A 16,974-nucleotide genomic window follows, 5' to 3' on the forward strand; every position below is an offset into this window, starting at 1 on the left:
CAGCTTCTTCCAGTCTGTTGGCTCTGCCTTCTGCAGGAGCTTTCTTTTAATGCCAACAGCCCAGGCTCCTAGGTTTCCTACTGCGCTCTCCAAGTGCAGGGCAAAGAGACCAACACACCAAATTTTCCCAAGCTCATTGACTCAAATTTGGTCACATCCCCATCCCTGAACCAATTTCGGTAACTCTGATCAGCTTATGCCAAAACCATTTTCCCTAGACGCAGAGCACAGGACAGAGCTGATTTTCCACAAAACACATAGATAAGTAAAGTCCTTAAATAAAAAACAGGGTAGGAGCACCTGGCTGGCTCAGTAGAGCATGCGACTCTTGATCTCGGGATTTAAATTCGAGCCCCAAGTTGGGTGTAGAGATTACTTAAAAATAGTCATAATAATAATAATAATAATAACAGGGTAATTACCATATTACCAAAAATAGAATAGATGTTGGGGGTGGGGAATCACAACAGAAAGCATTACAGATGAGAGTTTTCAAGGAGGAAGTGGCCAACAGCAGCAAAAAAAGAGGGAGATCAAGGGACACCTAAATCAGACGAGTATATTTTGGATGAGGTGGGATGGTGGCGGCTGGGGGGGATGAGGGTCCATCTGGAAATTCCTCCGGGAAATTGTAGTCCCATAAGGGAGGCAAACCACACATAGGTGTTGGATGGCAGGTGCACACACGGGCGTGCGTGGTTGTATGTGGGGCCCCTTACGTCCGCACACTGCACACACAGACAGGACAGCAGCAGGACTGGCAGTGGGCAGAGGTGGAGGGGGAGGAGGGGAAGCATCCTGGGCGTGAGGGCAGAGCTGGACAGCCCCAGCCACTGCTCAGGATAAACGTCCTGCCCGAACTCTCCTCCCGTTTCCAACCCGTTCATCCTCGGTGGAGATGCCAGCGATGTCAACACGTGCTCCCAGGGTCAGGATGACGAACTCTTTTTGGTCAAAAGGAAACTGAATATGCACATGTGGGAAATGCTTCAGGCTCCAGCTGGCCCCACGGTAGGGGTGGGGAGGGTAAGAGGAAAGTGAGGGTGAGCTCCAGGGGGAAGGAAAGAAGAGAGATGCTCCCCATGAGATGGAGGGGGAAAAAATATATGTGTGTGTGTGTGTGTGTGTGTGTGTGTGTATAAAGAGAATTTTGCCCCAAAGAGCAGCTGGTGCAGAACAAGATCCTGAGTCTTCATTTGGGGGCAACTCCCTGCGTGGCCGGTCATTTTTCTTCTTGAAGGTGAAGCGTTTGCAGTCCCTGCTCCAAGAGCTTGAACCCCCACGTTCTATATCTTGTAGACTCTGGCTGTTGCCAAAAGAGAGATGCTAGACTCCTATCCGCAGGAGACCACCCCAAGCTGCAGCCTTGGCCACGCTTCCTTGGCCCGGGCTCCAGGTTGTGACGGGGAGAGGACCGGCCTGGGGGGCTGGCGGGGTGGAGAACACACAAGAGGAATGGACAGCTCTTCCCAATAGCCCCTGCAAGCAGAGACAGGAAGGGGAGCCCTGACAAACACCTAATCCTCTGTCTCTGCTTTCTCGCTCAGCATCCTCAGGCCTGGAGTTCCCACCCTCGTCCCACGGCAGGGGGAGAGGTGGAGGTGGAGAGGAGTTACTGATGAAGCATGTTTCCAAAATCATGGCCAACACACAGGCCCCCAATCTGGAAAACACAAGCCCCCGGCTGACCACATAGCCATACCTGCCTCCGCCCACGAGAGAGCAGTGACAACATGCGTATCCCCAAGGTATTGTCCACATTCAACCCTGACGTCCACGGGAAGAAGAGCAGGGAGCTGGACTTAGCCAGAGAATGCCAAGGTTCCATGCTCTGGCCTTCCTTCGGCCTCAGAGTAGCAGTAGAGTCTGGCGAGAGTCAACCTAAAGGTCTTGGTCACTATTTTCAGAAAATGCTCTAGGAAATCTCTTCTTCAATCTAAAAACCTCTCCACCCAATCACCAGGAAGGCCACAAGGTCAAAAGCGACCTTTTTGCTCACTCTCCGCCCCTTCTTCCCCCTCACTAAGCACCGAGAATAACTTCCTGCTGGGGGTGAGGGTGGGTAAAAAAAGATTTAATTACAGTTTCTGTTTCTGACCTCGCTCCCCGCACAAGGGCCATCACGTTGCCCTGCCTGGCTGTGGTGTTAGTGAAAGGGCACGGGCCTGGCTGATGACCACCGCAGGCCCAGGTGCCACCCAGGGAGGCTTGAGGAGGGCCAGGGGGTCATCTGCACTGCCAAGCTTCCCCTTTCTCACAGCAATCCCCAGGCAATCCCTGGCACAAGCGGAATATTCACTTTGAAGGTACCTTCTTAAGAACTCGTAAGGCCAAGATAGAAGAGGACTGTAAGTCTTCACTAGAGCAGGTAACCCCCCTGCTTGAAATGCCCAGACCAGCACTGTCACCTCCTCCAAATTCCAAATCTCACCCTCTACCCCCACCCGCACCCCATTCTTTCTGCTCTGTGGCTGTCCCCCAGGACTGCTTCATGCTTAGTGCCATACAGTCCTCAGCAGCATCAAACGGGCCTGCCCTTCACGGCTGATAAGCCTGGGGCACACAGCCTTTCTGGGCTCTCTGCCACTCCGGCCCACCCACCCTCACGGCCAGCTTCCAGAACATTTTTTAAAAATCTAGTATTCACTAACCCAGCTTCCTGCAAGACCATCTCAGCTCTCAGCCAACCCTCACCTATCCTCTTAAACTCTGATATAAGCAGGTAAGGGGGGACCTTCTCCCTACAAAGTCCCCCAAACTCCTCAGAGACCCCTAGTAATCCAGTCACCCAATGTTTCTGAAACCAGTGCTGAGCCAGGAAGGTCATCTATGGAGCCGCCTGGAAATTATTTTCCTGCTTTGGGACCTCACCTACCGGGATTCCGTTAGCTGCCTTTGTTGTCCAAGAATTTGAGTTAGGAATCCCCCCAGGAGGTAGAAGGGGTGAGTACAATGAAGAAGAGAATAAAAGCTTTCAGACATGGTCCGTCCGTGCCAAGAACAGCTTCGGAGGCTTACAAGTGCTCACAGGACCATCAAAGGGAACCCAGCGTAACTCTGTTTGTTGACTCGGCGAAATACTTCATCTCAGGGTTATTGCCATTGAAAACATCTCCTCTATCTGGAATCTTTTCTACGCCAAGTGCACAATTGCTTCATTCATGTCTTCAGAGGAATCTGTCACCAAATCCATAAGCTGCCTCCGCCAGTAGGCGGGGCAGGATACCAACATGCCCAGCCTCCGCCCACTGGGATGAGCCGAGGATGCGGTTCCTGTGTTAATAAAGCCCCAGATTCTCTTCTCTTCTCTGGGCAGCACCATCTTCCCATGCCCCAGACTCATCCCAGGCCCCTCACCCTTATAAAGAATCAAGGGAAGGAGAGAGAGAGGGAAGCAAGGACTTCCATCGCAATCAGCGTTCAGGGAGACGCACGTAAATATAAAACATAAAATACAAATATAAAATATAAATATGAATACGTGCTCCAATGTGCCCAAGAAAGGAAAACTAACCATACGATGGTATGCCTTCTACGCACCAGACAAATGTTAGGTCGCGTGTTTGATCTCTACAACAACCTGGTGAGGTTGGGCTTTTATGGAACACGACCCAAGATCACCACAGCAAGAGTCGGACGTGAAAGTCCCCCCAGCTGATGGCAAGATCAGAGCGAGAACCTCAGCTTGGTATCACCTGTCTCTATCTCGGGAGTAGTAACCCCAAGCCACCTCCCAGCCCTGTGAAGGAAGCCAAATGCAGCCCATTGAGTTTAAGTGCTTTCTAATCTGGAAAGCAACATCCAAATGTTAATAGGCTATAACTCCATCTCGGGCAGGATGATCTCTTTTATCTTTGTGACCCCAGCACCCAGATCAGCCCGGATATAACCTGTGCCCTATTACTGATGTTGGTATGGAATAGAACGGCACCCAGACCACATCCCATGGAGAGCACAGGGGAAGATTCCCCTTGTCTGTGGGGTTCGGAGGAGTGGCAGGGAAACCAGCACCATGCGGCAGACCACCCTGGCCGAAGAACCAGCACCCAGTTCCAGGAATGGGAAGGAGATAAGGAGACGCCCTCCCCCACAACCGAAGCTAGCCAGTTAGGTCAGCCAAATCCACTGAGGTCTTGCAGAAAGAGCCTCTCACAAGAGGTAAGAGTTGAACGAATGCCTGAAGAACTTCTCTCTTTTCAGGGAGAGCTGAGCCTACGCGTGTTGGGCCTGGGGCAGGCAGAGGGGTGATGCCCGCATCGTGTCAGCCTTGAATAAACCCGGTGGCTCCTGACAGAAGGGCAGACCCTGGCACCTGGGTTTGACTAATCTAAGAGTGAAAAAGAGCTCTCAGGTGCTCTGAGCAGGTTTTAGTTGGGGGTGGGGTACAGAGAGAAAACAGGGAGGAAAGTTCTAGATCTGGTGTTCCTCAGGAAATCCCCATAGACTCGCAACAGCCTTGTAGGGAGAAAATCTCTTGCCCCAGGTGCAAACATTGCTGTCACCTCCCACGGAAGCCTCCTCTACCCCCAGGTGAGGAGCCAGAGCCCTTATCTGGAACGCGCTTTGTGGCCCTAACTGCATTCTGCCTTTTGTTGCAAGCACTTACATTCCTGTCTCACCTTCCTTATGGCACTTAAGAGCAGGGCATTATTATTGTTGTTGTGGTTGTTGTTATTGTCGTTATTCTGTGTCCTCAGCAGCTACCACAATGCTCAGCACCTAGCAGAGAAGTGGAGTCGGGTCTAAGCGACGAAGAGGTCAAGGAGACAGAAGAAGGTCAGAGTGGACTGCTTACCCACCCGCCTCCTGCCTGCCCCCCCCCCACTGCCAACTCCAGGACGCAACATGGTCCACTGGGGTGCCAGGCACATGTGGGAGCCAGCAGTGGACAGGGTTTCAGGCAGGGCAGAGGCTCCCACTGCACAGGGCGCAGGGTCTGGCCTCTGCTGGCCAAGTGTGAGGCTGAGCACAGCCGCTCCTCACACCTCCTCTCCTCGCCACACCGAGGCAGGAAGCGCCCCAGCCGCCACCGCATGGGCACAGCCATAACTGAGCTTCACTCTCCGGAGTGATTTGTGTGTCAAAAAGACACCGAGGCTGTAAATCGGGTGGTAGGAAGCTCTGTCTCCTGTCTTCCTGCTCAGAAGGAGGGAGAAGGAATGCACTGCCACGGGCTCCCAAATCTGGAAAGAGGCTCTGATTGAAAAGGAGACTTTTACCAGGCATGCCCATGGGCCAGTGCTGGGGGAGCAGGGCTCCTGGGCGCAGCCACCTCCTCCTCCACTGGGGGGCTCCGCTGGCGGGGGGCGGGGGTGGGGAGGCTTTGAGGATGAGACCTGAAAGCCAGGTGCCTAACAAGCCGTGGTCAATAGCAGCTGCTACATCTCGTCCCAGGAGGCTCCAGAGGGGAATTTTCCACTGCCCAGTTTGATTTAGCTCTCGCCTGCTGTGTGGCTGCCTTGGCTGCTCCCTGTGAGGAGAGCGGGAGGGTGGGGAGCCTGCCCAGAGGCCCTCCATCCCACAGGGCTTCTCTGGCCTAGAGGTGCGTGGGGAAGAGGGGGGCGGGCGGGGGGTAGGGATAGGATTTGCTTCTCTTCATGGTGCCCAACTTGACCTCACTATTTCCTGAACCTAGAATGCTGGGGTGCCCCGAGGTGCCTCAGGTGGGGATGAGGCTTCTGTTGAGGTAGGGAGAAGAGGATCAGGGCCCTGGTTGCGGGGAGCAGTACGGAAGCCAATGAGTCACCTCCCTTGCTCTGTCCCTCTATTTCTCAGGAAGTCTAAGAGATGCCCAGCGTGGGTGAGTGCTCTCTCCCTCCCTCCCTGCCTCTGTTCCTCCTCCCCCTCCGGAACCTGTCCCCACACCCCCACCCCCAGCCCTGAGTTACTGATGCCCTCTGGGTTCTGTTTTCATTCCAGGCTGTGGATCCGGTTGTGGGAAGCAGGTAGGAAACCATGATTCTGGGGGTTAAATGAAGAATTATATTTAGTGCTCACAGAAAGCCAAATATTGGGTTAGCAGCCAGGAATGGAGAGGGAAAAAACCCAAAGCAAACAGCAGAGCAAAGAAATTCCTACCAAACAAGGTCCCTATTCATTCTTTCAATCCCAGGTGCACGGGCCTGCAGGGGTGAGACCCACTGAATATAAGCAGCCTGTCCGGTGTTCATGGCTGCACAGAAAGGCGAGGACCCCAGACTTTGATGAGACCTCAAACTCAGATCCTACATTGCCCATCCCCATGGGACCTAGGAGCTCCCAGCCCTCCCCACAAAGGCTGTCAGCATCTCTCCTGGCAAGAGTAAAGCCATCACAGAGCTCACTAGGTTGGCCCTAAAGCCCTCTGGGAGCCAAGGATGGGGTGAGAAAGGGGAGAGCAAAGTGAAATGTTCCTGATTTGACCTTGAACAAATGATTTCACCTTCCTGAGCCTCATGTATGGAATGCAGGAGTTGGATTATGATTTCACAGTCCCTAACATCCTATTATTCTGTTTCTGTCTAAAATAAATAATGAGAATAAGAGTGTGGGCAAGACTATGACAGCAGGACCCATCTGTTTCCATAAGAGCTTAGCGTGACGCCTAGAGAGATAAGGGGATGTAGTCCAGCTTATTCCCCACTCAGCCTTCTGTGCCTTGGCCCTCCACAGAGTAAACTTCCAGGGTCTCAGCTGGCTCTGGAAGCTCCAGACTCCAGTGACGTGCTTCTGGAACCCACTCAGACTGTTAGGAAGTCAGATAACAGTCTGGACAGGGGGAGGACGACCACACCCAGCCTGGCTCATGGGAAAGCTGAGGAGGACTGAAGTTCAGGGAGAGATTGAGGGTAAAAGAGAGACAGAGAAGGGGCAGGAGGAGGAAACATTGTAGACCTCCCAAACATCTTCTGCAGGGTCACGGAGAAGGCATAATTTATCCTCCTAACTCCAAGACTCCTTTCTAATCAGCCACCGAATTATCCAGTTATCCAGCCCTCCTGTGGATCTCTCTGTGGGCAGGGATGGTAGGAAGCTGGATTCTAGGAAATAAAGAAGCTTTCATGGGGCGCCTGGGTGGCTCAGTGGGTTAAAGCCTCTGCCTTGGGCTCAGGTCATGATCCCAGGGTCCTGAGAATGAGCCCCGCATCTGGCTTTCTGCTCAGCAGGGAGCCTGCTTCCCCCTCTCTCTCTGCCTGCCTCTCTGCCTCCTTGTGATCTCTCTCTGTCAAATAAATAAATAAAAATCTTTAAAAAAAAAAAAAAAAACCTTTCAGAGCAGAAGTTTCTAGTCGGGGGTAAAAGACTGAATTCTGACTAACCAAAAGAAAGGTAAGACTGGAATTCCTTGCCCTGGGGTCTGTCTTTCTCTGTGTCTTTCTTTATTTCTCATTTACTTGACTTTCTCCGCTTCCCATCCCCTTGTTTACTCAAAGGGGCCCAAGCTGTGGTGGAATCTGGGCACCCACACAGCCTCCTGAGGACTGGCAGTTCGTGAACCCCAAGGAATGCCTACTCTAACAAGACCCAGCCAGAGGGTAGTGCTGTCTACTGACTCACTCCTCTCTTCCCAGTCCCACAAACTGTTCCTTCCCTTGCATTCCATGAGCTCAACAAACTGCAACCTCTCCCACCAGTTTTCCAGAACCTGAAAATCACCTTTGACCATCCATCCAATTCGCCATCTCCTATTTCTCTCCCGGTGTGTCTCTCCAATCTCACCACCTTCGCCACCACTGCTTTCACGGAGCCTTGGGCATGTATCACCCATATTACTGGAATTACCCTCTTATCTGGTCACCCTGCCTTTATGTGGCTCTTCTTCATCCCATCCTCTCAAGGCTAGCCAGAGTATTTCTACCTGGCATAGGTGTAAAATCACTTCACTTGCCTGCATGTTTTTCTCCATCACCCATCCACTACTTAGAGGACAAAGCCTGACTTGATCAGTGAGCGTGCAAAGCTCTCCACCCGCTCAGTCCTGTTTGTGCGCTACCATTTCCTTGGTCCTCAGCCAGCAGTGCATTCCCGCAACAGGTCCCACTGGACCTCCAGTCAAAATGGAATGGTAAACCTGGCACAGCCATGATGGAAAACAGTACAGGGTTTCCTCAAAAAAATTCTTGATGGAACGACCATTCGACCGATCCAGCAGCTCCACTTCTGGGTACTTATCTGAAGGAAGTGAAAACTCTAATGTGAAAAGACACTTGCACCCCCATGTTCACTGAGCGTCCTTCACAGTAGCCCAGAGAGGCCAGTACTAAGTCCCAGGAATGGCTGAATGGATAAAGAAGTTGTGGTATATATTCAATGGGATACAATCAGCTGTAAAAAACAAGGAAGTCCTGCCATTTGTGACAACATGGATTAACTGTGAGGGCAGCATGTAAGTTGAAGTAAGTCACACGGAGAAATACAAATTCCGTATGATCTCACTGACACGTGCATTCTGAAAAAAAAAGCAAACTCGTAGATACAGATGTCTGGTGGCTACGAGAGAAATGGATGAAGGAAGTCCAAAGGTACAAAATGCCAGTTATAAGACAAATAAATCCCAGGGGTGTAACACGCAGCACGGTGACAACAGTTACTAATACTGTATTGTGTATGTGAAAGTTGCTAAAGGAGTAGATCTTAAAAGTTCTCATCACAAGAAAAAATATTTGTAATTACGGGTGGTGATGAATGTCAACTAAGCTTATCATGACCATTTCATGATACATACAAATATTGAATCATGACGTTGGATGCCTAAAACTAATGTTTGTCAATTATATCTTGATTTCCTTTTTAATGGAGTTCTCTGCTCCAACCCCAAAGCCACGATGAATAAATGTTTTTGAAAATAACCCAGCAAGGAAGCTGGGCTCAAAACAAGACAACTGTGAACCAGAAACAGAACAGAGATAGAAGTCACTGGATGGTGCCATGACTGAGGGCGTTGCTGGGCTCTAGGACCCAGTGGTAGCCACAGGCTAGGCTCCTATGGCGTCCTGGAGACTGGAAGTTCTCTTTTGTTGTTATGGAAGCCAGGAATGTGGTTACCATTGGAATGGTAGTGACTGGCAAGAGCACCAGGGCTTAATGTTCTCTTTCTTGATCTGGGTCCTTGTTATATAGGGACCTTCACTTGTGAAAATGTATCCAGCTGCTCACTTGTGACTAGTGTGCTTTTTTATATGGATGTTATGCTTCAATTAAAATTTTACTTTTAAAAATGTTTTCCTGGGGTGCCTGGGTAGCTCAGGTGGTTAAGTGTCTGACTCTTGATCTCTGCTCAGGTCTTGATATCAGGGTTGCGAGTTCAAGCCCTGTACTGCCCCCCATTTTTTAAATGTTTTCCAGGGAGATAGAGGACGAGAGCCAGATCCATGGCTTGAAATCAAGAGCCTCATTCTAGATTTCCTGTGTATGAAAAGAGGCTGGATAGAGAATGGGTTTGCCAGCCAGCTACTGGGGCCCCTGCTACCAGATGCTCTGGACCAGGGTAGGGAAGTATGGGGGCTGGAACAGAGGATGGTCTTGCAATGAGTAACCAAGCCATACCGCCCACTAGCTCTGCATCTGCACTGGCACTGTTCTGGCACAGGAGCAGGAACCATGAAAACAGCATGGAAGATTTTACTCTGGAGGTGCCTCAGTGGTTCAGTCAGTTAAGCAGCTGCCTTTGGCTCAGGTCATGATCCTGGAGTCCTGGGATCAAGCACCATGTCAGGTCCCTACTCAGTGGGGAGCCTGCTTCTCCCTCTGCCCCTCCCCCCAATCATGCTCACTATTTCTCTCTCTCTCTCTCTTTCAAATAAATAAATAGAATCTTTAAAAAAAAATAAGATTTTGCTCTGGAAGCAGGGTTAGGAGATTTGGTGGAAGCAACTACAAAAGTATAAACTGCACATTCAGGAAGGGGAGAGGAAAAAAGATAAAAAACAAATCAGGAAGGGGGAAAATGGAATGGATCTGCAAACCAAAACTCCAAAACCATTTTTAAAAAATGAAGAAAGATGGTAAAATCAGTCAATAACATGAGTCCATTCCAGTTGATATCAACTTATAGAATAATATGGAAAAGGACTGTCGGGTATTTTTACATTCCTCAAAGAAATCATGAAGGCATAATGTCTATTAAAAATAAGCAAGAAGTATTAGAAGAAAACAGATGGAAATGGAACAAGAATAAGTGGGCATAGGAAAAAACCAACCTGGGGCACCTTGGGTAGCTCAGTGGGTTAAGTGACCAACGCTTGATTCCAGCTCAGGTCATGATGTCAGGGTCGTGACATTGAGTCCCACATGGTCTGAGGCTGCCTGAAATCCTCTCCCTCTGCCCCTCTACCCTGCCCCTCTCTAAAATAAATAAAACAGATCTTTAAAATGAAAGAAAGAGAGAGAGAGAGAAAGGAAGGAAGGAAGGAACCGACCAACCAACCAACCAACCAATTGGGGCAGGGAGAAAGAACCAATTAGAAATGTTAGATATAAAAAATAGCACTTGAACTTTTTTAAAGCCTCAATATTCAGGTTAACTCAAGATTGAGTATGATCAAAGAGAAAAAATGGATGAGTTGGAAGATAAAAAAGAAAATCATCCAAATTTCAGTATAGAGGAAAAGAGTGAGAAATAATAAGACATCAAGACATAAGAAGACTGAAAGACTCTATCTAAAGGAGACCTACAAGAAATAGAATGGAAAAAAATGGTCATATGGTTGTTTTCATTTTGTTTTTCTTAAGTAGACTCCATGCCCAGCATGGAGACAACAGGGGGCTTGAACTCACAATCCTGAGATCAAGACCTGAGCTGAGATCAAGAGTTAGATGCTTAACTGACTGGGTCAGCCCCAAGGCTATTTTGTTAGTTTATTTTCTTTTTATTTTTTTTTAAGATTTTATTTATTTATTTATTTATTTATTTATTTATTTATTTAAAAGAGAGAGAGAAAGAGAACATGTACCTGCATGGGGTAAGGTAGTGGGAGAGGGAAAAGCAGGCTCCCCAATAAGCAGGGAGCCCAACATAGGGCTTGATCCCAGGACCCTGGGATCATGTCCTGAGCTGAAGGCCGACGCTTAACCAACTGAGCCATCCAGGTGCTACGGACCCATTTCTGTTCATTTCTATTGGTATTCTTACCAATCTTTGTACCAAAGATTCAGAAGGCAGATTAAAGCCTGAAGTCATTTTCTTCCTCCAGCTGAGGCACGGAGGTACCCAGGGGCAGTCAGACATAATTTGTGCCAAGTCTGGCTGGATTCCACTGCCTTGCTGGTCACCATACTTGTCCCAGGGCTGTAGGACAAGAGTGAGAGCAGAGATTTCTATAGCTCCTGGACATCTGGACAATAACACTAATTTCCTTACTCTCAGGGCCACAGCTCTGGTGCTGAATCTGAAAGTTAGGCACATTCCCTGATTTTCCTGCTAACTTTCGTTAGCACCCAATTCCCTATGTGAAATCTCTTTCTACCTGTAGTACCCAGGAGGGTTTCTGTGTTCCTGACTGATAAAGATATATGGCTGTGTTGGAGATATATGCCTTTTCCCCATAAAATAGATTTTTTTTAAAGTTATAAAATAATAGAGAAGGATTAGAGAATTAGAGAACAAGTCCAGAAAGTCCAACACTCAAACAACAGGAGTTCTAGAAACAGAACTCGGAGGAAACTGAGGGAAGGAACTCAACAAAGACATCATTCAAGCAATGACTCCTAGAGCTAAAAGATAGAAGTTTGCAAAATGAAAGAGCCCGCCTAATGCACAGCACAAAGGATGAAAAGAGACCCATAGCAAGATACATTATAATAAAATCTTAAAACATTAGGGATACCGAAAAACTCCTGCAGGGGCATGTAGGTGGCTCAGCTGGTTAAGACTCTAATGCTTGGTTTCAGTTCAGGTCATGATCTTGGGATCCTGGGAGTGAGCCCTACATCAGGCTCTCTCATCAGTGGGGAGTCTGCTTCCCCTGTCTATCTCCCTCTGCCCCTTCCCCTGTTCGTGCAGTCTCTTTTAAAATAAGTAAATAAAATCGTAAAAAAACAAAAACAAAAAAACTTCTACAAGCTTCCAGAGAGAGGGCAAAACCAGTAGCACACACAGCATCAAGAATCAGAATGAATAAACTTCTCAAAAATAAAAATGGAATCTAGAAGATAATGCAGCAATGCCCTCAAAACCCTACAAAATGATTCCTACCATAAAACTCCACATTTGGCCAAAGTAACAATGAAATGTAAGGACAGATTTTAAAAAAAACATTTTTAGACGTACATAGAAATTTTTTTTTTAAGATTTTATCCCAGGACACTGGGATCATGACCTGAGCCGAAGGCAGCCGCCTAACCAACTGAGCCACCCAGGCATCCTATACATAGAAATATTTTTAAAGAATCTCCTAAGTACCCTTTCTCAGGAAGATACTGGAGATGTGCTCTACTGAAAGTAAGGAACCAAACCAAGAAAGAGGAAAGCATGGCCTACAAGAACCAGACACACCACCTCCTACCCCAAGATGAAAGTTCCTAGGTTGGTGAGGAAAGGAGATAACAGGATAATAGAATGTGTAATAAATGCAGATGTCAGCCAGTCTGGATTGGAGCTGATCAGAATGCTCCAGCAAAGATTTCCTCAGGAAACTCAATGTAATAGAACCACTTAATGTTTGAACATACTGAGAGAGGATTTACATAACTGGGGTTGAATTAGTAAAATGAATATAGAACACTAAGCAAATGAAAAAGAAAGACAATCATGGGCTCCTGAGAAAATAAAAATCTATGCAGAAAAGGAGAATTAATCTTGGTGTACGGTGTGGCTATGCTCTAGGCTAACACAGTCACGATAATACGGCTCAGTGTTAACATAGTTATAAATATTTTGTACCATAACTATGATACTGTTTGGATTAAGGGACAAAAGAAGATGTGTATGTGGTTTGGGAAAGGCAGTGAAAGAGAGCTAAAGCCTTATTGTCCATAGAGGGAAGCCTGATAATAATACTTACTTTTTTGCTGAAATTCAAAAACACAGGAATATAAGCATGTTATTTACTAATACAGAGGTGAATACCAAAAAAATTAATTCAAAGAACTGAAAAATGTGGCCGGCCTTGAAGTAGGGGAAATGAGAGGCAGGGAGTAGGGGACTGCTGTTTTTCATAACAAGTCTTACAGGACTATTTAAATTTTTAATTTATATGTATGTATGACTTAAAATAAAGATAACATTTTTTAAAAAGAAGAGTAGAAATTAATGGAACAAAAAACAAAGAAACAAATAGACAGGATCATTGTAAAAGGTTGGTCCTTGGGGAGAAAATCATTAAACTGGACAAGTCTCCAGCAAGTATGGCCATTAGAAGAGGAAAGGTTCACTAATAAATGATAACAAGAATAAAAAAGATGGAGTCTCTACTCACATAGAAAATTTTCAAAATACTGCAAACAGCTTTATGTATTTGAAAATTCAGGGGCAGCTGCGTGGATCAGTTGATTAAGTGTCTGCCTCCTGGGATGAAACCCCACATTGGGCTCCCCTGCTCAGTGGGGAGTCTGTTTCTTCCTCTCCCTCTGCTCATTCCCGCTTGCCTCTGCTCATTCTCTCTCTCTCTCAAATAAATAAATATAATCTTGGAAAAAAAAAAAAGGAAAGAAAACTCAGATAAAATTGATACTTTTCTAGATATAAATAAATGATCAAAATTGGTGTAAAAATAACTAGGTTATTTGATGGTTAAGCGTCTGACTCTTGGTTTCAGCTCAGGTCCTGATCTTAGGGTTGTGATCTCAGGTTCATGAGATCAAACCCTGCCTTGAGCCCGCAACAAACTCTGTGCATAGCATGGGGTCTGCTTGAGATTGTCTCTCCTTCTCCCTCTGCCCCCACCCTGCTCTCTTTATATATATAAAGTAAATAAATAAATCTTCCAAAAAAAAAAGAAAAAATCTCAATACCCGAAATGGGGCTCAAACTCAAATTCACAAGATCAAGAGTCACATGCTCTACCAACTGAACCAGCCAGACACACCACAAATAAACTCTCTTAAATGTTTTCAGTCCCTGTGGCAGTTAATTGCTAAATCCTTCTTCTGATAAGATTTTTTGCAAGGCATAGGATTGCCCACCTACAGGCTACATTTCTCAGCCTCCCTTAAGACTAGGTGTGGCGGTGTAACTAAGTGCTCAGCTTTAATTATGAGTACAAGTGGGGGCTACTTCTTCATCATTCACTATATTAGTTCCCAAGGGTTGCCGTAACAAAGTTCCACAAACAATGTGGCTTGAAGAATAGAAATGTATTCTCTCACAGTAGAAGGAGAATAGAAGTTCAAGATCAAGGTGTCATCACAGGCAGTTCTTTCTGAGAGATACATGAGAAAATCCTTGTTTTATCCCTCTCTCCTAGCTTCCTATACTTGGCTGGAAAACTGCGGTATTCCATGGTCAATCTCTGTCTTCATGTTCACCTGGCATTCTCCCTTTGGTGTGTCTATGTCTAAATTTCCCCTTTTTATAAAGAAACTTGTCATATTGGAGGCCCACCCTACTCCAGTATTACTTTATCTTAACTAATCTGTTTCCAAATAAGGTCACATTCTGAAATACAGGGGTTAGGACTTCAACATATGAATGGGGGAGGGGCATAATACTTACTAAAAGGAAATTGTTTGCCCTCCACTTTCTCTATTTTATCCTTTCCCTTCTATGGTTAGAACACAGACATATAGTAGAGGCACCTTTGGCCATGTAGACAAAGACAAGCACCTTAGGAGAAAACAGAGACACAACTTGGAATAACCTTGGGCCTCCAGATAACTACATGGAGCAGAACTGTTCCACCAGCCTGAACCATTCACTTCCAGATTATAAATGAGAAATGTACCCTAAAAATACAGCTGCCAACTCTATAAGAATCTAAACTCTAATACCAAAACCCAATAAGCACAGAATAAGCAAAACTATTATAAAGCAATATCATTTATGACCATAGATGCAGAGCCTCTAAATAAAACACTAGCAAATTAAATTCAGGGATGGATATATCTCCATCTCTGAATTTACATTTACATATATATATAATATATGTATATATATATGGCGTGTGTATATATATGTATATATATGTGGCATGACTTAGTTATGTTTATCTTAGTAATTCAAGAATAGAATGGTTCAACATATGAAAATCTGTAAAAGTACTCTACTTTAACAGATAAAACAGATAAAAACAACACAATAGATTCAGAAAAAATATTTACTAAAATTCAATGCTCATATAACTGGATATATAAACATGGAGTATATAGTTAATAATTTGAAGGAATTATTGTTAAATTTGTTTGATCATGGTACTATAGATTTTTTTTTTAAGAATTATTATCTTTTAGGGATTCAGACTGAAATATTTACAGATAACATGAAGCAATGCCTAGAATTTGTTTCAACTGACACTGAACAGGGAAAAGTTAGCAAAAACAAGACTGACCTCAAGCTAGCAGCTATTGAGGCTGTGTAATGGGTAGACAAAAGCTTATTATACTAGTCTGCCTACTTCTGTGGGTGTTTTAATTTTCCTAGTGAAGAGTTAAGGAAATTCAAACTCATTCATGAGTTTAAAAGAGAATAGGGACAGAAGTCAATGTCCTGAACCTGAGGAAAGTCATTTATCAATCTTAGTGGTCAAGTCACTTCTGCAGTAAAACTTAAAAGCACTGCCATTAAAATCAAGAATGAGAAGATGCCTATGCTTCTACTCAGCACCATACTGAAGGTCCTAACCTATACAATAAATAAGGAAAGAAAGAAGAGGTGTGAGAATTGAGCATTGGGGAGACAAAACTCCACTTATTTGCAGATCATATGGTACCATATAGAAAATGTAAAAATAAAACCTGATAAACTATTATAACTAATAGTAAAGCTCAGCAAGGAAATCTAATAGAAAAAGCATATTTATGGGATGCCTGGCTGGCTCTGTTGGTAGAGCACATGACTTTTGATCTTGGGGTTGAAAGTTAAAGCCCCAGGTTGTGTGTAGAGATTACTTAAAAATAAAATCTTAGGGGTGGCTGGGTGGTTCAGTCAGTTAAGTATCTGCCTTTAGCTCAGGTCATGATCCCAGAGTCCTGGGATCAAGTCCCACATCGGGCTCCCTGCCCAGCAGGGAGTCTGATTCTCCCTCTGCCTCTGCTCCTTCCCCTGCTCATTCTCTCTCTCTCTCTCTCTCTCTGTGAAATAAATAAATAAAATCATTAAAGACAAATAAATAAATAATAAAATATAACTTTAAAAAAAAAGTACCCTATTCACAACAAAAATGATCCAGTATCCAGGGATAAATCTAATGAAAGATATGCTTTCTGAAGAAAATTACAAAACATTATTAAAGAACTTAGAAAGAGAATTGAATAAATGGATAGCTATATCATGTTTACAGATAGAAAGTTCAATCTTACAAAGGTATCAATTATACCAATATTAGTACATTGATTCAATGCAATTCCAACCAAAATCCCAACTAGTTTTTTCTTGTAACTTGACAAGCTTATCCCAAAATTCACATAAAAGATCACACGTTAAGAGAAGCTAAGACAATTTTGAAGAGCAAGATGAGAAAACTTGCCCTACAGACATCAAGACCCTTTCTAAATCCTTAATAGTTAATCCAAGATGATAACTGAAGAGTAATAGGCAAAACCACCACTAGAATAGAATAAAGAGCTCCCAAGCCCACATATCTTTGGAAATTTGATAAATGACAGAGGAGATATCCCTAAACATAAGTAGGAAAGGAAGGGATTGTTTGGTGAATGGTACTAGGGCACTTGTTATCCACCTAGAAAAAAATTAGATGTCTACTTCACACCACATAAAAAAACATAAATTCTGTGTGTTCAGAAGATATAAATATGAAAAGAGAAAATTTTAAAACTTTCTGAAGAGGGCACCTGGGTGGCTCAGTGGGTTAAGCCTCTGCCTTCAGCTCAGGTCATGATCTC

This window comes from Mustela erminea, chromosome 21 (assembly GCF_009829155.1).
Source record: "Mustela erminea isolate mMusErm1 chromosome 21, mMusErm1.Pri, whole genome shotgun sequence".
Lineage (NCBI taxonomy): Eukaryota > Metazoa > Chordata > Mammalia > Carnivora > Mustelidae > Mustela > Mustela erminea.